Source organism: Heterocephalus glaber, unplaced genomic scaffold (assembly GCF_053883595.1).
Source record: "Heterocephalus glaber isolate CG9 unplaced genomic scaffold, H.glaber_assembly_v1.0 deba00001720, whole genome shotgun sequence".
Lineage (NCBI taxonomy): Eukaryota > Metazoa > Chordata > Mammalia > Rodentia > Bathyergidae > Heterocephalus > Heterocephalus glaber.
Genome location: NW_028258433.1, coordinates 5556296 through 5581814, shown reverse-complemented (window position 1 = coordinate 5581814; position 25519 = coordinate 5556296). Strand labels below are relative to the sequence as shown.

Sequence of the window (25519 nt, the reverse complement as noted above, 5' to 3'; positions counted from 1 at the left end):
TAATAACCACCTCTTCCCTGCACTAAAATTATAACTAAATTATTATATTAGTGCTACATGAATTTACCAGGAATTTCTAGAGCCATTATAAAGATGCAGTTTCCACTTGAAAAAAAGAGCTTAAGATTATATTGAATTTCAGAGGGGAAGTTGAAGTTTGTAATCACAAAAATCTTATTGTAATGTTTCCAAAAGGAACAATATGTATTCTAGTGAGCAGCATTTGATGAGATTATTTCCTTGGAAATTGGGATTTGTTTGTAAGGGTTCAGGAACTGGTTATGTGTGAAGGATACTGGTCCTACATACCGGCCTGATTTCAGGAAGGATATTATGTCATTCCATAAACTCGGTGTGCAGGTCTTGATTGAATAGAAACAAAAGTATTTCCCTGTGGCTTGATTTAAAAATACATTAGGCTTAGAATAAAAAACCAGCTTCATTTAAGTTTTCACAACTTTCTTTCAATGGTTCTTTATGAGATGCCATAATCATTATAAACATAGGGGCTTAAAACATTTGATGGTGATCTATCGTTTACAGTCTAAATATTCCTTGGCATGCATATAAAGAGCATATGCAAAATATGACATCGTTGAAATTTTTTTGCAGACCTCCTTAAATGCATTTACAATAATTGACTTAATGAAAATATGTTTTTTTTAGGTGGGGATTATTTTTCTATCAATGATTTGAAATTCTAAACACATACATTATCATTAGTACACTCTCACACAGACATATGGACACTCTAAGCCTGTGTTTCATTTTGTCTAATTAGACAGTTTGACAGTTATTGGGTTTTCTGTATTAATAGATTGGATTGATATCATAGTGAAGAATATTGTTTAAGCACTGTAGTATATCAGGCCCTGCTGTGAGAGCTCACTATGAATTTTATTTTTCCCAAGAAAAAAATCCTTATGGTTTAATTCTATTATAAACCTCATTTTATAGATGAGAAGACAGAACCACAAAACGTTCAAATAACTTGAATACATAGTTAGAGCTGATATTTGAATATAGCTCTAAAGCCTTTGCTATACAACACACTAGCATTTTTACTTTTTATAATGAGCACTGAACAAGTACTGAACCTATGATTGAGTTTTGGATTATGCAATTTACCCAAGACCTTTTAGCCTTTTCTACTCAAGAGACAACAATGAATCATAATACAGAATCAGAATTGGTCACTCATTATGAGATTTCCACTTAGGTTTTATTTCTCCAGTGGGAGCAAAGTACTATGTATTTTTGTCTCCTTGAATAGTTAGTACTCAATAGGGCAAGATGCCAAATTATTTTGCCAACAACATTCAACCTTTTGATTAAAGTTTATCAAGTGCATATTAAATTAATAACGTTATTTTTGTAGTTCACATATTAGTATCTTGAAATGACATCCACCTCAGTAAAATTGCTTGCTTGGCTCTTTTAGATCTATTAAAACCATTGTTTTAATATAATTCTGGGCATCATTACTTATACTTTCTCATGGCTGGTGGGAACAATGCAAACCAGAGTAAGTTGCTCCATGCTGACCTCATTATAATGAGATAATCATTGAATGGAGTGTACATGATTCAACAGTAGACACACTTATGAGGAAGAAAAACAAGGAGGAGAAATGAAGGAATCTTTGATGATACATAGGATCAAAATTAGTTACTCAAACCCAGGATGAATCCAAACTTGCTGAATTTGGGGTATCCTCTAAAATATACAGGCATCATTTTTCTAGCCTTGTCGTTGTTATTATTCAGAAGTTGTAAATCCAATTACAAGAAAATGTTTAAGGAATAATGTTATTATTACAGAATGAAAGTTAATCAGAAGTCATACTGCCCTTAATCCCTACCCCCACATGCTTTCTTGATTCAATAGGGAAATTGTTGTAGAGAGAAAGAATGGAAATAATAATGGTCCTTATTTCCCTCAGTGACAGGCACTTGGAAATAAATAGGAGGGAGGATTCTTATGGGTTGGTGGGGGAAGAGCATGTTAGGTCACAGCAAGAAAGAATTATATTTTTCAAATTTTTAAAATTATGGTAAGTATGCACACCATTAAATGTATTATCTTAACTACCTTTAAGTGTACAGTTTAATAGTATTAAATACACTCATGATCATAATGTTTTGCAGCCATCCATATCATCTCCATAGCTCTTCATTTTGAAAAACTGAAACTCCAAATCTAACACACACTAACTCCATATTCCTCCTTCCTCCCAGCCCCTGGTAACCACCATTCTGTTTTCTGTCTCAGAGACTTTTCTGGCTCTGATTCTTCTATATACCTCATATAAGTGGATTCATACAGTAAAGTTGCATCTTTTTGTGACTGTCTTATTTCACTTAGCATAATGTCTTTGAAGTTTACCCATATTATATTTTCTATTGTCTAATCTAAATGATCTTTTTTAATAACAAAACATTTATTGGCACATTTTATACATACATAATGATAACACTCATCATAGGGAATTTGCATCTGTAGTATTTTGACCAGATTTATTTCCCTTTTTTTTTTCATTACTGGGGATTGAACTCAGGACCTTGCACTTGCCAGGCAGACATGGTGCCACTGAGCTACATCCCTGGCCCTCGGATTTATTTCCTTTTTAAGGCCATAAAATACTCTTTTGTATGTCTATACCGCATTTCTTTTTTTTTTTTTTTTGACAATATCTGTTGTAATGGATGTGAGGTGGGAGAATTGGATTTTTGTATTGTTATTTGAAAGTTATGTTGTATTGAGTATAGGGGCAACCATGTTAAATGTCTACATAGATACAGACACACACATACACTCATACATGTGCTATTTAGAAAACCCAAATCGAAGTACATGCATAAATGTAATTACTTTAGTTGGGAAGGAACTTGTCATATTATTAACCTTTTATTTTAATAAAAATTGTCTTGACAAGAAGTTTTTACCTTGATGAGAAACCAAAGCAGATGAACATGATTGTTGAGGTTTTCTCTGGTTCTTGTGTCCTGGAGTTCTCTCTGTAGTTAAGTCATTAATTCCTCAAACATGAACGTAGTAAGCAGGGAAACTTAAACCTAACTTAATAGAACCTATGAAAGAAACAGATCAGCTTCATTACATAGAATTAAGTAATGACTTCTAAACTTTCTGGTATTTGCCAAAGACATGGTAAAGTGCAATTTAGGTTTACTCCCTCTATTGATATATTGTGAGATTTATGGAAAGTTACAACTTCTCTGGAATTTCTTTTGTAAAAGAAAGCATTGAATTAAGCCATCTCTAGAAACTCAGTCTTGTTTGCAATTCTAGAATTCTTTGATCACAGGTATTATCTTAAGAGAAGATAATTTTTATTTATATTTTCCTTATTATATCATTCATCATTTATCTGGACATGCTTCTTTAATACTGGTGTAATGCTCTCATTATATTTAAATGATGTAGCAACTGAGTTTAACTTAACTAGAGTGTAATATGTGGGCTTTTTTATGTCCCTAGTGCAAATGGGTATGAGTGACATATTCTCCCTCATTACTCTGTCAAATGGCATCTTGGGAATTTGCCCAACCTAAGTGAACATTGTCCATCCACAACAAATGAGACCCCCACCAACTGGTAATGTCAGACTAAATTAAGCTATCATTTGTTCTTCTGGAATTGTCCTTTCTCTATGTTTAGTACTGTATTTTCTAACCCAGCTATTTTCAAAAGAGGGGAAATACACTGGCAGAAAACACAGATGTAACACAGAAAAGTGATTAAGAATGCATCAATCGTGTATTGCTCAAGTTCTTTTAAAAAAGTGGCAACTGTTATAGATTTACATTTTATGAATCAGTCTCTTGATTCAGTGCTGGTGACTGAAAGGCCATACAGAAAAGACACTGTTTAACCAAAGTTACAGGAAAATAGGTTAAGTGAATTAAGTCAAGGAACTTTGAATAATGTGGTCTTAAAAGTTTGTACATAGTAAAACTATGAGCAGTTAAGAAATGAGTCTTAGAAATAAGCAGAAAAAGAATATGCTTATAAACATTAAAAACTTGGGAGTGTTATATAAGAAATAATCATGAGACTCACTGTTGAATTCACAATAGTGATTGATAGAAACACCATCCACTATAGATTGTAGTGCCCTCTTTATAAGATTTATATGAAAAATTGCTCTTATACATCAAGTTTTGGGGAGAAAATTACCACTGTTGTTTCAACAGCTCCATGTCACGTCTTTTATTAACTCTGATTTTACAAACACATCACGGATGTAAGCAGCTGCCAAATACGGATTCTATGATACAAGATTAAGTGAATGGAGATTCATTTTTCTCATGTGTTTCCCCTCTATCATCAGTACTTTAATTCTTAGTAAATTCTGGACAGTGATCAATTCATGTAATGCAAGTCCTTATCTTATTTCCTTGGTAACTTAAATACGAACAGAGATAGAAGCACAAATTATTAAAAAGTAGTGGACTTAGCTAATATCAACTGATAATCAAAAACATTTTAAAAGACAGAAAATGACAAGTGGGCTTTGGTAAATGTCTTATATAAATGTAAATAAATAGGTGGGGATTTAATGGAGACAATTCATTAATGAGGATACTTTCTGTTTCTGCATTTTATTAGCTGTTAGAATACAGTGGTAAGACTATCAAAGAATGTGCAAGAAGAAGTTAGGCAAACTGGACCTTGAATTAGACATCAGATATTTGAATAAATTCTGTACTATTTTCCCAGGGGCAATTGGAATATGATTTGTGAGTGGGAAAAGATATCATATATCAATACATATTAAGAGATTTGAGATATTCATAAAAGAATATACAATTTAAGATTATAAAAAGATAAATCTAATGAAAAGAAAAATTTATAAAACTAAGAGATATTACCTAGAAATCTAAAACATAGTAATATGAAATTAAAAATGGCCTGCCAATTTTACTTGAGTGTCCCTAATCTAAGCAGAGGAAAATATGATCAAGAAAAGACTCACCATGTACAGACAGTTTAAAAAAAAACAAACATTAACATAACTTTCCCTGGACTTGGATATTTGTGGTAATTTTCTCCCAAAAACTTGATGTATAAGAGCAATTTTTCATATAAATCTTATAAAGAGGGCACTACAATCTATAGTGGATGGTGTTTCTATCAATCACTATTGTGAATTCAACAGTGAGTCTCATGATTATTTCTTATATAACACGCACAGTGGCAGTAGCTACACCACAACAACCTAAACTTCAGGAGAAATATTTGTGCATGGGGTGGATGAGTTAAGCTAAGGAAGTTCAGGTATGCAGTCCTCTGATTCCCCTACTTTATCTAGAAAAAACATGAAGACCATCTAGAAGCAAGTTTTCAAGTCTGCTTACAGCAAGCAGTTCCATCAGATAAATATAAAAGGGGGGAAATGTGGTTAAATAATTTTGAAAAATGCTGTATTTTCTTTCTTTTTTTGGAAATTCACACTTTGAAAAGGCTCAAGGAAATCCTGCAGAAAATAGTTTAACTTGGTTTTAACTGGTATATTTCATCATGAAACCACTTTTCACCAGATATCAGGAAGTGACATATTACAAAACCAATGTTCCCTTGGGGAAAACTTTTGGAAACTCTGATTTAAGAGAGTGCACGGCCTGTGGTTTGTTCAGATAATTCTTTTTGAATATATTTCTGGCGTGGATTAGGCCATAGATAATTTGAATTTGTATTTCAAAAATAGCATTGCAAATACTCTGTTTTTGAAGATAGCCAATTCATGCACATTAAAATCTAACTGAATAAAGACAGGTCGCCATCTTTTTATGAAAACTAACAGCAAAATGAAGATACTAACCTGATTAGGCAGCTCCTCCACAAGTGATAGGCAGAAAATTGAAGGAGTCCATTTATGGGCAGAGTTAATAATTAACAAAAATACAGCCAGTCCACAAGGAACTCTACAACATAAGTACTATTGAGCCAGAAGAAAGAAATGATAACTTCATAGATCTGGGTTTATCTAACTTATGATATACCTGAAGTCCTCAGGTGAGTGCTACAGAGGTCTGACATTCCTGTAGCTAATTCAGGATACTGCATGACTGCTGGGAAGTGCAATTACCACCCACAAGAAAGAAGCAGAAAACCGTTCAGGGGTCTTGGACTCTCCTTGCTCATAGTAGACTTACTGAAGTTCAAGCTTCAAGGTCCAAAAATACATTTGGTTATGTAAAGTCTCTTTCAATACAGCAGAATAAAGTGAAATGATAGAATATAGATAATTTTAATTAATGAAATCTGTTTGGTAAATAACTTCTTTTTTTTTTTTTTGGTACCGGGGATCGAACTCAGGTCCTTACACTTTCGAGGCAGGCGGTGGAATCACTGAGCTAAATACCCGGCCTGGTAAATAACTTCTTAATTCCCAGGGAGCCTGCAAATATATTCTTAGGAATTTTTCCTCCTGCTAGCAAAGAAATAGCAGATTAGCATTTGCATTAAGAATGATTTTTTTTTTTGAGAAAAGTTCACAAAATGTCAAATAGCTACAACAGAAGACATGAGGAATTAACCATCTCATCTAGCTCTAACCCTCATGTTGTTGTAAAGTCACACATGACCATAGCAAACATTAGAGAATGGTACCTTCTAGGGCAGGACAGGTTACTTTGAAAATATATATACTAATGTCTGAAGAGAAACATGAATTCTTTTTTTCCCCTATTTCTTTCTTTCTTCTTCTTTTTTTTTTTTTTTTGAGAAATTTAGGATCTAAAGAAATTTAACTAGAAGATTTGTAAAATAACTTTAAAATGACAAAGTACACTAATTCTGTTAGATAAAGGAAAACAACAAATACATACTATTTGGCTAAACTGACAAATGATCTTCCTCACAAGTCATAGGAATCTCGGCAATTTTAAGGATCTGACAGAGATAAAGCTGACTAAAATTCAAATGATTTGTGCTGCTTTGCCTTTCTAACAGTCTGATAAAACACAAGGATGAAACATTGTAGAGAGACTGTAATGGAACTTGACAGTTACCACATACCTAATTTACATGTCAGGATTTTGAGCTGAAGAAGGCATTCTCCTTCTGCATTTCAACTCTCCTCTTCCTGGTTAATTCTGAAAATCATACATATGAAATGCCAGGGATCTTTATTAGTATTCAATCTCTATAAGTGAACAATAGCGGCATTTCACATACATTCACCAAATGACAAATTGGGGAAAAAGTATGTAAAGTTATAAAACTATTTTCCTCTGAGAACTTTACTACTGTGAAATTATTTATAATATTTAAGATTTCTATAAGAAATAAAGAAGATTTACAAGCCTAGTAATAATGATGTTCCAACTACCTTCCCCTCCATAAAACTAGAGTTTTTAATAGAGAAATTTGAATAAATCTCCCACAAACACTTTGAGTAACGTAACACATTTCTCACTAAATGCATTTTTCAAAATAAAGAATGAAATCCATCACAGGGCCCTTATTGATTAGACTAAACATTAAACCATATGTTGTTTTATAAGAAGCTCTTAGTCATCAACTCACTTTGATCTCTTTTGGGTAGGTAACAAGTTCTGTAAATTACCTTCTCTGCAAATTCATTTCTTCATCATTACCATTTTACTCCACCTGCTGTACTTTAAAGTCCAAGGCAGACAAAGTTGCTTAGTTTTATTACTGGCTTACTAAAAGAAGGAGAAAAACATCTTAACAAGAAGGATATCAGTCTTGCAGGATGTCTTGAAGAAGCCTGCAAAGGAATTCCACTTATTGAATTCCTCTTCTATTAGTCCCAGGACTGTAATGCAATTTTGCATTTGAATTTTTTTAAAGGAATCTTAAACATGGCCAAGTAGAATTTATCTCTGGAATGCAAATATGAATTAAAATGCAAATCAGTCATTATGATATACCACATTAACAGAACAAACAACTACAAGAACAACCGAAGTCACACCATCATCTCAAAAATTGCATTTGAATTTTTAAGTGTTATTCACTGCCAAGGGTGTCCAGTCCACTGGGCTTGCTTGGAACTTTTCATAAAATGTTAGCACAAGATACAGAGAGATGGGTGTTTGTTCCCTGACTTTTTCTGTGACAATCTTCCAGAGGTAACTTTGTTGGCAGAATGTTGAACCCTGTGTTGTTCATAGGGAAAAGTAATTGAAACATATTGGTAGAATATCAAGAAACATTTGTCGTTTACAAGTAATCCCATGGGATCAAGAATGTTCCAAACTTCAAACTTTGTACATCTACAATTTGGAACCACTGGAGGACTTTGAGGTCATGCAATTGAATTTGAACTCTAGCCATACCTACATTTTACCAGCAGAATGACCTTTGCCAGTTACTTAACATTTCTAAACTTTGATTCCCCAGTGGGCAAAATGGGGCTAAGAATTTCAATTATTTCAAAAATATTAATAGGATTAAAGGAGAAAATAAAATTAGACATGGGCCTAGCACATACTGAGTGCTCAATATGAGAAAAAAATGTATTAAGCATTCTGTACATAGAACCCTTCAAGGTATCATCAAATGAAGATTAAAGTATGTGCTCTATACCATGTTTACTAAGGCAGACATTCCTAATGCCACATTTTTATGTGTCTTCAAAAAATGTCTACCACAAAATTTGAAACAAAAAGATTTTTAAAAATCTTAAACTATAATGAAAACCACTGCCTTTCCCAATTGTGGAATCTCCTGGACCACAGGTACTCACTCAGTTCCCCTGAAGTGACCTGAAATGGTGGATTGAGGCCAAGTTTCAACTCCTATAGATAAACAGCAAAGCCCATTGCTTCTCTCTTTCTAGAAGTAAAAGAGACAGTTCTTGGTAGGAAGTGTCCCTGGATCATGGAATCACTTAGTGGTAAATTCTAAAGCTAAGGGAGGACAGGAGAGCTGGAGAAACTGTACTGTGCCAAATAGCTGGCTGGGAGGTGAGCAATTGGGGAAGAGAGGTAGGATCAAGGCCAAGATAAGCATCATTAACCAGTAATAGATGAGACATTATAGGTGGGACATTTGTGTTTAAATTGCAATATTCTTTACATTCCACATAATTGTTTTACAGTAATCTTTTGAAAGCAATCAAAAAACCATGTTTGCCCATCTGGTAATGGTAACATGTGCAGTAGGAAGGCCACCAATCTTGGATGCAGTGTGACACTGAATAAGTTACCTAGGTCTTCTGGACCTACATGTCTCCTTCCATAATGTGAATTGCAAACAGATAAATCTGTAACTAATGTTCTAGAAAGGCAATTGCACACAGACTAGTGCTACATTAGTCATGGAAAATAACTGAAATTACAAAACATCCTTATGCTGTTAATAAACTGTCTTAGTTTGTTAGGGCAGCCACAACAAAGTATCACAGACTAGGTGGCTTAGAGAACAAAAATTTATTTTCTCACAATTCTAGAGGCTGAAAGTCTGAGAACAAGGCTCTGGTGAAGTTGGTTCCTTCTAAGGCCTCTCTCTTTGGGTAATAGATGACTATCTTCTCTGTCTGTCTTCACATGGTCATGTATTATTTGTGTCCTGATCTTGTCTTATAAGAACACTAGTTATTTTGGATTAGGATCCACTGATATGACTTCATTTTTTATTAACTACCTCTTTAAAGGCCCTATCTCCTCATATGGTAACATTCTAAGGTAATGTGGCTTCGGACTTTAACATATAAATTTTAGGGAGGCAGAATTCACCTGATAACGTTGACCAAATGTTTATTTTTCATCCTCACTTGTTATAACAAAATAGAAGGTAACTTAATTTTATAATGTATCTATATTTACCAAGCACTCTGATAGTTGCTTCCATCTTTTTTTTTTTTTTTTTGTCTTATTCAGCACTCATAACAACCCTGAAGAGAGATATTAGTACAGGTTGAGCATCTATCCCTAATGTAGAAATCTGAAGTGCTCCAAAATCTGAAATTTTTGAGTGATGACATGATGCCACAAGTAGAAAATTCCACACCTAACCTCATGTGTCAGGTGGCTTTCAAAACATAGGCACATTAAAATATTTTGTAAAATTAACTTCAGGCTAGGTATATATGATGTATAAGAAACATAAATGAATTTCGGGTTTAGATTAGGATCCAGTCTCTAAACTATCTCAATATGTACGTGTAAATACTCCAAAATTTGAAAAAAATCAGAAATCTGAAACACTTCTGCTCCTAAGCATTTCAGATAAAGGCTATTCAAACTTCATCACCATTTTCAACAGAAGATACAGAGAAAAGATAATCACGAGCTGAAAGCAAATAAAGGGATGAGTAAGAATATACATGAAAAAGTATCTGAACTCCCTCTTAAATTATTGTGATTTTCTAAACTGCTATTCACTTTGAGGTTTTAAAACTTGCAAAACTTTCCTGGTTTGGATGTTTTCATGTTAAGAAGTATGTAAAGGGAAAAAAAAAACCCTGTAAAATAGATATAAATGCTCTAAAGTCCAGTTGTCTAAGACCTAAGCTGTCGATTTCTCACATGAATTCAAACAAGTTATTTAAGAACCTTTTTTTTGGTACCAGGGGTCAAACTCAGAACCTTGTGCCTGTGAGGCAGGCTCAACCCCACTGAGCTAAATCCCTGGCCCAAGAAACTTAATTGTTCACTTCCTATAAAGATTTTATCCCTTTTAACTAAAAAATTGTCTTACTATATGTCAAAGAATAGGGCTAAATATGAATATCATTGTTAATAATCATTGAAATTTAGTCTTAAAATTAATAAAAAAGCCTTATGGATTCTTTTGCTTCATTATATACTTTTAGACTGCTCTCCCTTTCGTAGGCCCTCATAAGAACGGAAACATCAATTAGCATAGTCTTATACATCATAAATATTAATCTTGAACCTTGAAAAAGGATAAAATAATTGATGTCTACATATGGCATCTTATAAATCCTGAGAAGCTATTTAGTTCCTTCACTCTTCTAGTGCATGACAGCTTATGGAGCAATTCCACATTCATTATCGATTTGAATACTCATGAGAAATGGTATTACAGTCTTGGATTAGAAAGCTTTGTTGCTAAAATCTTTTAGAGACCTGTTGAAAACATATGCAAGTTTTCCTACTTTACAATATTTCTGATTCCATTTTTCTGAATCACTTCTTTGGAAATGGAATTTTGTGCTGTGGAAAAGCATGCTTACCTGAGTTGGCTCTGTGGATAAGTATAAATTAATGATATAAGGAAATGTGGTGGCAAGCAGCTATAATTGTAAAACATTAACTATCAGAATAGAGATTATTTCAGAGTCAGATTTTTCCTCCACCCTCTTCCTTTTAAAATAATGGGGCTTCCTCACCTCCAGCTTTGTAATTTAAGACAAAGCACTCTACTTTCGTTTGTTTCACATGAAGCATCTCCTATCACTCTGGTCTCCTTCATCTTTGGTTACCTTTTCAGAGCTGGTCCTAGGCACTGTAGCTTCTGTCCTGTGAGGGTTATTGCTTTTTTTGCCTAATGCCAGGAATGACGTGGAGTTGAGACAAGTTTTTTTCAACTCATTAACAGTTGTTCACTCTTCCTCTAGCTGCTAGAGCTGATGCAGCTGCACCCAGACCCTGGGGAGCCCTGCTTCCTGGGCTTCAGGGGACATTCCCACTGGGCCATCCAATTGAAACAACTTAGGGTGTGGCAAAGAAAGACAGGGTTGTCAGTAGAGCTTACTCACATTTAGAAGCGCTCAGATAAAATATTTGGGTTTCAGATTGGTCATTCAACCTCTTTGTTTTACACTACAATTTTTAGTTTTGAAACATTTACAGAGTTTAAAACATAGAAACAATAGATTTACAGTTTCCTTCTTGAGGCCTGTAATTCTTTACAGGGACTATTTTTAGCACTACATATATCATTCTTTTATTTAGTTTTAATGAAGATGTGAGAGTTAAGTTACTCATTGGAAAATAAGTATACTCAGACCTAACACTCAGGTTTCACTATGTTCACTTTCTGAGGGAGTAAACAAAGGTTCTGAAAGTTAAATCATTTCTGTCTTGGTTACTTTTCTCATGGCTGAGACAAAATACCTAACCTCCAAGTTAAGGGAGGAAACGTTTATTTAGGAGACAATTTGTAGAAGTTTCAGTCCATAATCACCCTGCTCCAAGGCAGGGTGACATTGCAGATGAGAAACAATTCGTGGAGTGCAGAAGGTAGCAAAGCAACAAGGGACAACCACAGCTCTTCCTATCCCTTATATCTTATCCAAGCTACTTAGGGCAGGTAGCACTCACACCCTTAATCCTAGTGCTCTTGATGCGAAAAAGTCCCACCTGAGACTACATGCAGCTTTGGTGGGACATCTAGACACAAGCCATAACAATTTCCAAAGTCCCACAGCAAGTGGGTGGCTGAGCTGGATGATCTGGTAACCCATATTGTTCAATACTGGGCCACCCTACCCTCCTAATTATAGCTGGACTTGATTACCTGGACCAAAGAATTTTGTTTTTGTTTTTTATTATTATAGACCTAGTTACCCACCCCACCCCCTGCTCCTTAACCAGCTCTTCAAGTTGTTAGACAACCTCACTGTGCCAATAAACCAGGAGCTACACCATATGATCATCCTATACTAACTCCCCACCCACTTTCCTCTTGAGGACTGGCTATACTTTACCAAGAATGGTCTGTCCAAAGTAAACGTCAAAGCAGCAGTTCTATCTTTGCCAGAGGCAGGAATCCAGCATGGTTAGGTAGAAACAAGCCTAACAAAGAGAGAAATGACAGATTCCTCCATCCCCAACCTCCTTTCCCTAATTCTAGCCCTCCAAAATGGTACCTTTCTTCCTAGAAAGTGCTGGGATGGAGTGTCCAGCCTTCCCCACATTTTCCCAGGGTTTCTGAGGCCCTTGGATCTCAGGGACTCGTGTGACTCACAGTGGGCCTTTTCAAAAGGAGAGGGTCAGGAAAGAGGTAGGAATTGAGTCAGATCTGTGCTGTTTTGTAGATGGTGGACCACCTCAAAATCATCAGCTCTTTAATTGGACGAAAGTACACATTAAATGCAAGTTCGAATTTCCAGAGAAAATGCCTGGGTAGAGATTTTTTTTTCCTGCAGATTTGACAATTCTGACCTCAGTCATAGCTGAGATCTACAGACTAGAATAATCACAACTGTATTCTCCACTTGTAGCTAGAGAACAGTAGCTAGTTAGAAGAAAATATCAATGTTCTGCCAACTTCTGCTGTTTGTGAAATTTTGCCAGAAGCAAAACAGGATCAAAAATAATAAACAGACCTCCTCCCATGCTGCGTGACTGCTATTTACATAAAGAGATTGATGAACTGGCTGTGCCAGTGGAGTGCCCAGGGAAGGGAATTCTTAAGGAGAAAGGTTAATTTAAGAGTGCTTGGTTGCAAGTGATCTGAGAGTTTCTTAAATAATTGGTTTTCCAAAAAGGCAATCTACACTAGGGATAGTGCCGTTTTTCCAATACAAGCAGCCTAAACTGTGGATAAGACAAATGGACACATGCATTATATGCATGCCTAAAGCTTTCACAGGGGGAGAAAATGAACCTCAGAAACAAAAAACAATATGAGCCCTAAGTAGAACTGTGATGTTTTCCGAAGAAAGAACTCATATAGCCACCTTAGGGAACTGGGAAGCAGGAGGCCAGGGTTCTAGGATACTTTTGTCCTTACCTAGCTTCCTCAATTTTTTTTAACCTCTCAATGTTCAATTTTTCCATCTGTCAAATGAGAATAATATTAGCTCATGCTATTCAATAATATTGAAGAAATACAAAATTGATATGAAACTGATTCACAAACAAAATAAGGTGCACAATTCTGGAGTGGCTTAGGAATGTTAGGTATTGCTGTAGGAATCATTGATCTTACCAGAATATAGGAAACACATTAACCAAGACTCAAGTCTTCAGTGCTTCTTTTCTGAGAATAATAATTCATGTCACTCCTCATGGATATGGTAATAATGTGCCACTCTGTGGGTTTGACTTGTTTTTAATTTGTTTTCAAATGGGCAAAGTCTACTAGTTCTTAGCTTTTGTTTAAATCTTTTTATGTACATTTGATGTATTATAAGTAACTATAATTAACTAGGGTCATTGTAAATGCTAGTCTTTCACTTGTCTTCCATTCCAAGGTGTTCAAGAATTTTATTTTGTATTTTTATTCAGCTGATAAACATTCTTTCATCTTTGATGAACAATTTCCTGTAACTGCGACCAGAATAAAACCTTTTAAAGTGGAAGATATTGTGTCATAGACTCAGGGACTGTGACAAGTCCAACTGTTATAAATCTTATGCTTTCAGAGTTAGGAAAGTCAGACTTACAGCCGAAGGCTAAGATTGTATGTGGATAGCTACTCTTTTAGGAAGGATAGCCTGATGTGGCTGAACTAGCTGGGGGCCAGTAAGCACTTACTGCCCCCACAGTGGGTTGTCTGAGCTGAGAGGACTGAATGGGGTCTGATCTCACACTGCCCAGATTGTTTGATGAGGGAAAGACATGCTTCATGTTCTCTTGTTGTTTTCCTGGCATAGCCTGAACTAGAAAGTCTTAGGAAAGTAGAGTGAAAGGAGCATGGAACACACATTTACAAACATATCTCTTAAAATGTTTGGGTTTTGTTTGATGGTTTTAATATAAATTTTATTTTGTTTGTTTTAAATATTTGAGTGTGATAATGTTGGTACATTTCAGGGGGAAGAGCACTTACTAAGCTGAGACTTGTGTGAAAGCCTTGAAAATGGTTACACATCTTGTACATTTGGTCATTATTTGGAAAGGCTGTGTATCTTGAAGGAAGTGGAGTTGGAGAGGGAACATGAATGAAGAGGGAAGGAGCTTGTTTGCCAGAGGAGTATATAAGCTCGTGGAAGGACTTGCCAAAATCTTTTACTCCAACAGAAACTGAACCTAAGACTTCCTTGATTTCTTGCTTACACATGAAAGGGAGAATAAGTTCCCTCCACTGCCACAGAAGATACATGATGACTCTGAGTTTCCCAACAGCTTTAGTTTAGAAGAACATTTTTCTTGTTATGGCTGGCTCTGCTTGGTGAACAGGCATTTAAATAAATTACCATGTTCTGTGATTGATAATGACATGGGAGTCATGAAGTCTTCAGGTTCTTGATTTATCAGAGAGAAAAATCTTTCATACATTTTTTTTCTTTGGCCCCAGGAGGATTATATTTTCTGAAACTTGTTTGTAGATGCAATATGCATTGCTTAAAAGCATGGGCTTTGGTATTTTCCAGAACTGTGTTCAAATCCCCATCTCAGAATGTATAAGCTCTGCTATCTTGATCAAGTTCCCTAAGCTCAATAAGCCTACTTCCTCATCAAAAATGGAAATAAAAATAATAGCACCTGTCACCTGAAGTTGTGAGAATGTGTTATCACACATGCATAATGCTCAGCACAGAGCCTGTTACCTACTCAGGGCTGTATGTATGTTCTGGAAAGAAAATAAAAACACTAGCAATCAGCCCATTCTGTTATGGATTAACTTATTGCAGGAAAGATAAAAAACTCAAGTTTGGATAATTACATAAAGAAACAGCCAGCCACAATCTTACAGATCTGAAGTTAAAGTATATAAAACATCCTTAGAGCAAAATAAAAATGACAAGGACAGTTTAGAAATTGGAATTTTAAACAAGAAGTTTCCTAATCAAATGGCTTTACCTTTGAAAGTAGAAAGTTATCCAACTGTAAGTATAACACTGTGTTTGTCCTTCAACTAATGACACAACCCTCTTAAGTCCAGGTATGAACATCAGCTCTGGCATGAAATTGATGGAAGCAAGCCTAACCTTTGATAATGCATTCCCATCATATTCAACTAACTTCCCAAAAGGAAGCACTGAATCCTTAAAACATTTGCCTTAGCAATATGATTATTTGAAAACTAATAATATATTCTCCTGCATCCTCTGATAAGATGTGGTAATAATAAGCCCAGAGCACCCTCAAATTTGCAGCCTGCTCTAAAATCTGCAAGAAAGGAAACAGCCTAACTAGCAGGGACAACATATCTTCAAAACCTAGAATCCCCTTGGCTTCTTTTCAAAGGCAGCCTTTTAAGTCTTCTGTGCTTATTAAGTTTTGCTAAACTCAAAACATTGACTCTCTAATTTCCTGTAACCCACTCTGCTGGCTTCTAGAAAATAAGATGCAGGGCTGGGGATTTAGCTCAGTGGTTCCACCACCTGCCTTGCAAGCACAAGGTCCTGAATTCAATCCCTGGTACCAAAAAAAGAAAAGAAAGCAAAGTTCATTTATTGTCTTTTCATTTTAGTATGAGGGAATAGTCATTCAGCCACTCTCAAAATAATTTATAAAATACCTACTCTGTGCCAGGTGCTTTTAGGTCCTTGGGATATAACAACATCTTAAAACACAATCCATGCCACAGTTAAATATGTGGACCTTAAGTGTGAGGGGCATGGTCCATTATAGGTGTTACGGATGATTAGCAGTATAGGGAGTGGAAGTGGGATGGAAAAATTCCAGTTCTGCCTATAGCTGTTGGTTTGTTGTTATAGTTGTTGCACTCTTTTGTTGTTCCACTGGCTCAGTTTCGCCTTTTTAGCAGAAAGAATGCACACCTGGCATTACTGGGAAAGTGTAGCAGGACTATTCCTATTATTCTGGAGGAATTCTCAGGTTAAGACTTCATCAGTTTTTGCCCCATTCATTGGCAATAAGTCTTCCTTAGAATCTGGATCACTGGGTTCCAGTCCAGGAACATAAAACTGTCTCCCATCTATGAAAAACATACTGTCCTTGAAAAATTACAGCTCATCATTCACAGGGACCTTTACCTGTTGCACTACTGTGGAGGGATTAGGATAGGACACTGGCAAATTTCTCATGAAATCCACTTTAGTAGCTCAGCAATGACTACTGACTGGCACAAATATTTCAACGATGCTACCTTTTAGAACAAACCATACAGTTTTTCTACATCAACTATACTAGTGGAGAATCTAGCCTTGTCAGTATTTCAGTAAGTACAGTATTTGTACAAAGTCAAAAGTATGCCTGATCTTTGCTCATATTGCATACGATACATATATTATAAAACATGACCACTGCCCTCTAGGTGATTACCATACAGTGAGAGAAGCCATAGGAACTGTCAGAAATACTGACAACTCAAGGGAGTATATGGTTCAATAACTAACAGGCTGTAAGAACTGTCACTGTAAAGGAAAAGTGTTGCAGTCATAAAGGTGGAGAGGTAAAGAGGAAAGATTACTGCACCTGAGCTGTGGGAAATAGTTGTGTTTCCCAGAGCAAAAATCACAGGGGCTATCCAAAGCAAGGCAATGGAATGAATTGAAAAGTATGGTTTGAATAACTCGGACTGTTGTCCCAATTGAGTGCAATGAGGAGAAGGGAATGGGTTGTGGGAAATGTAAATGGTGAGAGTGAGGGAAAAATCTGAGACCAGACTACAGTAAGTTTGAAATTTCATTGATAGGAAATGAGGAACTTTTGAGACCTTTGAGTAGAGAAAGAATAGATGAAAACCTTCGTTCAGAAAGATGATTTCATAAAAATGGAGTTGAAGTGGTCCAGCTGAAGGTGGAGAGACAGTAATAGTTACTGAGTATGTACACTGTACTGCATATATGCCATGTCAAAATGTGACAAATATCTCATTTAATTCTCCCAATCATAGGTACTATCAATATTCTCACTTGAAAGATTATAAAAACTGAATGGCAGGGAGGTTAAAGTAATGTATTCAAATGAAATCCAAATAACTAGCAGAACCAGGAATTGAACCCAGGGCTCTATGCCATCATTGCTGATACTGTTACACTTACCACTCTCCCTATAAAATCTTGACAGATAAGGATCTTAAAGAAATGATAAATATTAAATATAACTCCATAATTTTTCAGCATGGCAAAATAAATATTTATATGTTTTATAAAAGTTTACTGTTTCTAATGCCTACCTTATCTCATCATGATTTTCTCACATTCATTATAATAATCCATTAGCTTGATTTGTTGTTATACCTTGTACTTAAGCTTTTCATTCAATGGTAAATCCCCAACTTATGAATAAGTTCCTTTCTGGAAGACCATTTGTAAGTTGGATTCCTTCCTAAGTCTGACAAAGTGAGTCTTACACACCTTTGACATGAATATGTAACATATATTGCCTTGTGCTTCCTAGCAGTCCCCTCCTCATCACCACTGCTTTTCTTCTTGCTTCTGGACCTCCTAGGCTCTGTCTGAGCACTGTACTACCATACACTATTGCACTGTGAAATAAGCACCCAGCAGCACAACTGAGACAATGTCTGGGAGATACATGAGCCCCTTCCGAGGTTTGTTCTCATCTCCAATGTTCCTAACGGGAGAGCCCTTGGTATCTGTCAATGCTCACAACTGGAATGTTCCTAAGTCAGGAACTTACTGTACTTTGCATCACCTACTCAGTGATTTGTGTTGGTAGTTAATTCTTATTTCATAAAGTCTGGTCATCTTCTGACAGAAGTTTCACTAGATTTATTGAACTACCATGTTGAATGATAAACAGTATTCTTCTGTTTTAAGAATGATCCTTTGCAAAATTTATTAGTAAGGAATAAACAAAATAAAATTCTAACATTGAATGAATTTAATATGTGTAATAAGGAGATTTAAATTTTGAACCCCTAGACATTACAAATTAGCTTGAACCATTTCATATTTTAATGATAAAGCTTTTATTTTTAAATATTTTATTAATACATGATTGTAGTACATAATGCTTACATTCCCTATGTGGAGTCGGTACCTCTTAATGTCTTTTTTCATCCCTTTCCCTCCCCTCCCTCCCCCTTCCTCCATCCCTTGATCCCTTTCCCCTCTGAGAACCGTCTGTCTCCCTACTTCCTATTGTCTCTTTTATTTTGCTCTTTATAATTTGGGTTTCTCATATAAGGAAAACCATATGATATTTAAGCTCATGTGTCTGATTTATTACACTTAACATTATGGTCTCAAGGTGCATGCATTTTCCTACAAATGACTTAAATTTATCTTTATGGCAGAGTAGTACTCCATTATGTTTACATATTATATTTTCTTTATTTAGTCATCCATTGATGGACGTTTGGGCTGCTTCCAATTCCATTATGAATTGTGCAGCTGTAAACATGGGTAGGCCATGTATCACTGTAATTTGATGTCCCAGCTCTTTTGGGAAGATACCTAGGAGGAGAAAGCTGAATAAAATGGAATTTCTAATTTTAGTTTTTTGAGGAATCTCTATACTGATTTCCATAGTGATTGTACTAGTTTATATTCCCACCAACAGTATATAAGGGTTCTTTTATCCCAAGAGCCTCAACAGTATTTGTTATTATTTGATATCTTGATGATGGCCATTCTTTCTAGAGTAAGATGGAATCTCAGTGTTGTTTTAATTTGCATTTCTCTAATGGCCAGGGATGTTAAACATTTCTTCATATATTTGTTGGCCATTTGTACCTCTTCTTCTGTGAAGTGTCCATTCATTTCACTTGCCCATTTCTTGGCTGGGTCTTTTATTTCGGTTTTTATTTTATTTGGGGTCTAATTTTTTGAGATCTTTATGTATTCTAGGTATTAGTACTATATCTGAGGAATAGCTAGAAAAATTTTTTCCCATTCTGTAGGTTTTCTTTTCACTCTGTTAGTGGTTTCTTTTGCTGTGCAGCTTTTTAATTTTGCATGATCTCATTTGTTGTTTCTTGATACTATTTCCTGAGCAAAGGGGGTTCTGTTCAGAAAGTCCTTGCCTTTGCCTGTAACTTCAAGAACTCTACCTTTTTTATCTTCTAGCAGGTTAAGTGTTTCTACTTTAACATTTAGTTCTTTGATCCATTCTGACTTTAATTTAATGCATGGTGAGAGATATGGGTTCAAATTCACTCTTCTGCATGTGAATAGACCGTTTCCCAGCACCATTTATTAAAGAGGCTATCTTTCCTCCAGTGTTTGTTTTTGGTCCTTTTGTCAAAGATCAAATAGTTAAATGTGCTTGGGGTTGTTTCTGCATTTCAGAGAGTATCATACCAAATGCAAATATAATTTATTACCTGATTTTAAGAATGTGAATAAACCAAAACACTAGTTAAATTGGTCCAACTTGTCTGAAGTAGATGGAAACTACAAGATTAATTTGTAAAGCAACTCAATAAACAAATGTCCCTATGGGACACCTGCTCTTGTTGCTTATACTAACTTCTTAAACAGCTACTCAGCATTTTATGAAGAGAGAGAATTTTAAATATGAGCTCTTTCAGAAGTAATTTAAATGTTTAAATATTTTATGAAGCATAAAATCGTACATACTTGCCTCAAGCAGGCACCCCAGTGATACTGAATAAAAAATACTCTTACAGGCTTTTATGAGAGCTATTAATATAAAGTTTTATTTCTCTAACTAAATTTTAGTTCACACTCTGAATCTAGCTGCAGGTTAAATACAAATTAAATGAGGTGACTAAATAGCCTTCAGGGTAGAGGGTTTGTGTGCTTCAAGGGACAATAAGCCAGGTTGGAGAATTGGCATTACTCAGAAAATACACAAATCACTCTCATTTATCCACTGTGATTTCAGCCCCTCAATATCCATCCTAGTATTTTCCAAACCACTAAAGTCTTCACTGTTGTTTAGAAAGCAGCTTTTCATCATGTCCTGAAGTCCAATCTATTTTTACCTTTCTTCATCAGACAGGTTTTTTTCTGCAGATCAAGATGGGCAGAAGGTTGTAGTAAGTCAGGCAAGGTTTATCTTTGGCAGGTCACAGTCACACTCATTCCTGTGGCCTTGCTTCTACAATCAAGAAGTAGAAGCCACTGCCCACTTCTGGCTGCTTCTGACCCAGTAACTGGCAAGGTTCAATGTTCTTAGTACTCTTGTCAATATTTATAGGTAAATGCAACTGGAAGAAATCACAACCTCTACACCTCTTGTTTGCCAAGAAAGAGCTGTAGATACTATAGGTTAAATGTGTAGCCATGTGCAGTAACAAACCCTTCTATGATGCTTCTGACCTAACCTCTTAAGGAACAAATCCTCTGGAAACCAAGCTCCCCAAGAAGACACTCTTCAGGCAGCAGCGGTCTGACTCTGTGGAGGTCCACTCCAGAACCGTAACTGTGTAACATACCACCCCCAAACTTTGTGGCACAACTATATTACGCTCATGAATTCTATGGGTCAGGAATCCAGAAGAGACATAGAGCACATAGCTTGTCTCTTCTCCACAATGATTGTAACTTGAGCTGGGAAGAAGGCTGGTGATGATCCAATAACTGGGTCCTGAGATCATCTAAAGCCACATTCACTCCTATGACTGGCAGTGATGTCCTCGTCAGTCAGGACATCAGCAGAGGCTGCCAGCTGCCGCATCTACTTGAGTCCTCTCTTGACATGGCTGCTCAGACTACCTTCTTCTCTGCATAGAGACTCTTTCAAGAATGAACAAGGCAGAAGTGTGTGCATTTTTATGTGCTGGCCTTGAAAATTGCATAGTGTCACTTCTGTTGTATTCTCCTCATCAACATAGTCATAAAAGTCTGTACAGGTTCAAGAGGAGGGGACATTGACCCACTATTTGTTGGCAAGAAGGTCAAAGAATTTGTGGATATACACCACCTTCTGTGTTTTCAGTTACCTATAGAAAACTGCAATCCAAAAATATTAAATAGAAAATTCCAGATATAAGCAGTTAATAAGTCTTAAGTTGAATAGCATGATGAAATAGTGTGCTGTCCTGCTACATCCTGCCAGAGACATAAATCACCCCTTGGTGCAGTGTATCCACTACCTACCCATCAGCCACTCAGTAGCCATCTTGGTTATCAGATTGACCGCTGTGTAATCACAGTGCTTGTGTTCGAGTAAGGTTTAGTTTCCTCAATGATGACCCCAAAGTGTAAGAGTAATGATGCTAAAAATTTGAACATGCTAAAGAGGCCATAGAATGCTTCCTTTAAGTGAAAAGGTGAAAGTGCAATAAGATATTTTGAGATAGAAAAAGGAAGAGCACCCACATTCACATCAATTTTATTGTAGGGCACTGTCATAATTGTTCCATTATTGATTGTTGTTACTAATCTCTTATTATTATGCCTAATTTATAAATTACCCTTTATCATAGGTACGTATATATAAGAAAAAGTTCTGTACTAACTGTTGTTTTAGGCATCCACTAGAGGCTTGGAATATATCCCACAATGATAAGGGGCAACTGCTACTGTGTATAACAGCTACCAGATATGTTTGACACATACAGTCATTCTAAATTTCTGTTGTTCTTACTGACATGTGGCTGGCACCTGACTGATTTCTACTGCACACTGCACTAATTCTTTGGTTGAGGTTATATAAAATTTATAGAGACTATTCTCTGCACTTTCATTGTGCAGTACCTCATTTCAGCGCCCCCCCCCCCAAATCTATGCAATTCAAAAGAATATATTCCTACCCTTATCCACTCAAACTCTACCCAGGATTTATTCAAAATCTCCAAGATTTATGGCTGGGGAAAAAAATCTCCAAGTGAGGCCAAGTAGTTCTCAGATTTATCCCTAACCTTGTTTTCTACTATGAGTTCTCTCATCTTACTTATAGATATTTTCTTTGCTGCCCCCTGAATCCTTATGGGTAAAGTTTCTAGATGATGTTTTGCTAAAAATTTAAAGAAGATGGAGTTCCTTTGAGGCAGAGGTTCTCAAATACAAAGAGTTCTGCCTTCAAGGGGACATGTAGCCATACCTAGGTATATTTATGGCTATTATAACTGAGGGAATGGGTTGTACCGGCACCTAGTGAGGAAAGGAAAGGAATGCTGCTAAACCTCCTACAGTGTATAAAACAGCAAAGCCTCCCACTGAATCACACACACACACACACACACACACACACACACACACACACAGGATGATCTGGCTCAGAATATCAATAGTACTACTGTTAAGAAACCCTGCTTTAAGGAATTTTATAACCTTCTTATAAAAACAAAACTGGCCTCCCATTGCATGAGTGACTTGCTTAGGATTCTACAAGTGAGTGATGGAGGTAGAATTTAGGCCACCATTTTGGGGTCCTCAGTCTTATGTCTTTATTTCCCTATAGAACTTCTACTGGCCCTGCCACCTGCCTATATAGGAAGAACTTGGAAAGAAAAGTGGTTTTCTCACTTTTCTCAAGTCCTGGGTAGTGTGAGGTATGCCACTCACATGGAGTGAGCATAAGCTCTGGGATGGAGATCATGCATCTGCAAGGTACTCTTCAGGAGACAGGTGCAATGCTCAGTGGGCAGAAAGGACACTTTGCTAAGGCCTGGGTGGGAATTGGACTCTAACCAGCCAGACTGAGACTTGAAGATAACAACTGAAAAGCTGGAGAATATGTGTGTGTGTGTGTGTGTGTGTGTGTGTGTCAGTGTGTGTCGGTGTGTTCTGAGTATGGGATGGAGGATAGCAAAATAATATCCTACAATAACAAGGCAAAGCTAATTGCTCATTAATTTTTAGAAGTAATTCTTTTCTCATCTTGAAAACATGCTGAACAGGAACTAATCTAAATCCCAGAAAGTTCAAATCATCTGCGTATCGTCAAGAAACTTACACTCATTATCTCCTTGGATCCTCCCTCAGGTCTGTCTAATTGGCAGGGTGAGAACTGCAGGCCAGGCACAGAGCTGCCACCCCTATGAGAGACCCCCAGAAACTGGAGAGGAAACAGTAAGGGTACATCTGGCAAAGGCAGGCCCTAGGCAGACATGGCTGGCTTCCTGTGGACCCTGATTCATGTCAACTGGTGGAGAAGTCTCACTGTGAGTCATCCTTTTTGATGAGCCATTCATCACTTTGCACTCCATTTCAGTGCAAGAGCTGGCTTCATTCTCTTTGGAGTCATTAGGTAATAGATGACAGTTAAAATATCAGGCAAATGTTAGCTCCAGTGTCTTGGATGTCCCTGCATAGTCTCTTTTGCTTCCCAGTTAAAGGCTGTCTCTATTCATTTCCAAAAGAGAAGACACATACAGTCCAGACTTCTCTTCTGTGAAGCATCTGTTACTCCTATCTTTTCATTGCTTGTGGGCTGAAGTTCACCAGGGAAAGCCATCTAGGGCTGAGCAACAGAACAACAGAAAAAGGACCCGCCCTGCCTTCCAAACCCAAGCAGCCACACATACAGTGTTTTAACTGTTCTGGAAAGAATGAAGCATTCATAAGCCATTCCATTTTCAGGAAAAAAATTTCCTGTGACATTTTAATCCCCCTTTTTGCTGCAGCATTTTTAGACTTTTCTCCTGCCAGTCATCTCAAATGTTTTGTGTCTTTCCTTTTTAGCTGAATTGTATATTATGAGCATGACCCACAATAAAAAATAATGCCACTGTTATTGAATGAAAGTCTCCTTCTCTGGGTTATTCTGAGCTATGAGTCAGCCTATCAATGGTGATCTCTGAAAGACCAATGATGTTATCTGGTTGATGCTTATGCTGAGATAACAAAATTGAGCTATGAGATGAAAACGACCACTGGGATCTCCAATTTGGTTTGTTTTTGTGAAATCTTTTCTATAAAAGACATGAGTGGGTGCCATAACTCTTTTTTTATGACAGCTGGCTTATTTCTGAGATCTCTTGTCTGTTTATAAAGTTTTTCTAGATATTTTATATTTAAATCACGGTTACTCTACCTTACCACTATTGACACTTTGGGGGAAGATAATTCTTTTGTGACAGCTGTCCTGTGCCTTGTAGGATGATACATAGATCTGTGGTCTCTATCCTCTAGATGCCAGAGTTATCAAGCCAACCAAGTTGCAAAGATCAAAAACATCTCCTGATATTGCCATGTGGTCCCAGGGGAGCAAAGTCATTCCCTGTTGAGTTTATTGCTGATCTAGATAAAAGAATGCAACTGAGTTCATTCCTTCATTCAATCCTTAAAAATCACACAATTAGTATCCTATAGTAATTTTCAGAGATGGTTAATCTAAATAATTACATCAGGGGCATTGTCTGATAAAGACTGAAAAGACAGCTCGGGAGTTCAAAGGAAGAAATTTTAACTCAGTTTCAAAATTTTCAGATATGCTAAAAACTAATTCTTCATTTATTCAAGAAGTACCCATATTTTCAAGGGGGAAAATATAAAGTTTACCATGATATTACACTAGAGAGTTTCAAAACAATTAGGAGTTTTGTTATAAATGCTTTGGAAATATCAATTTTATTATCAATATAGATTTCTAAATGCACTAATATGTAGATATGAGTTGTTACACAAAATGTATACATGAAGTCATCTGAGTGAATTGATTGGGTATTGACAGTTCAAAGGACCATGCGAACACTGAGCCTTGGATGGTGCCCAGCCTCAGTCTTAAGTAGGTGCCTTCCATTTATCACATTGTTCACAGTAACAGACAAAAGCGGATGTTTACAGTCCTCTAGCCTCAGATTTGGTAACCTCCCCTTAAAA

The 25519-nt window shown here is 36.3% G+C and overlaps 1 protein-coding gene across 11 annotated transcripts in view; it reads left to right on the top strand.

Annotated features, from left to right (window-relative positions):
- Stard13 (StAR related lipid transfer domain containing 13) overlaps positions 1-25519 on the top strand; it is a 532559-nt gene that overhangs the window by 363865 nt on the left and 143175 nt on the right. The gene's annotated exons all lie outside the window — the stretch shown is intronic.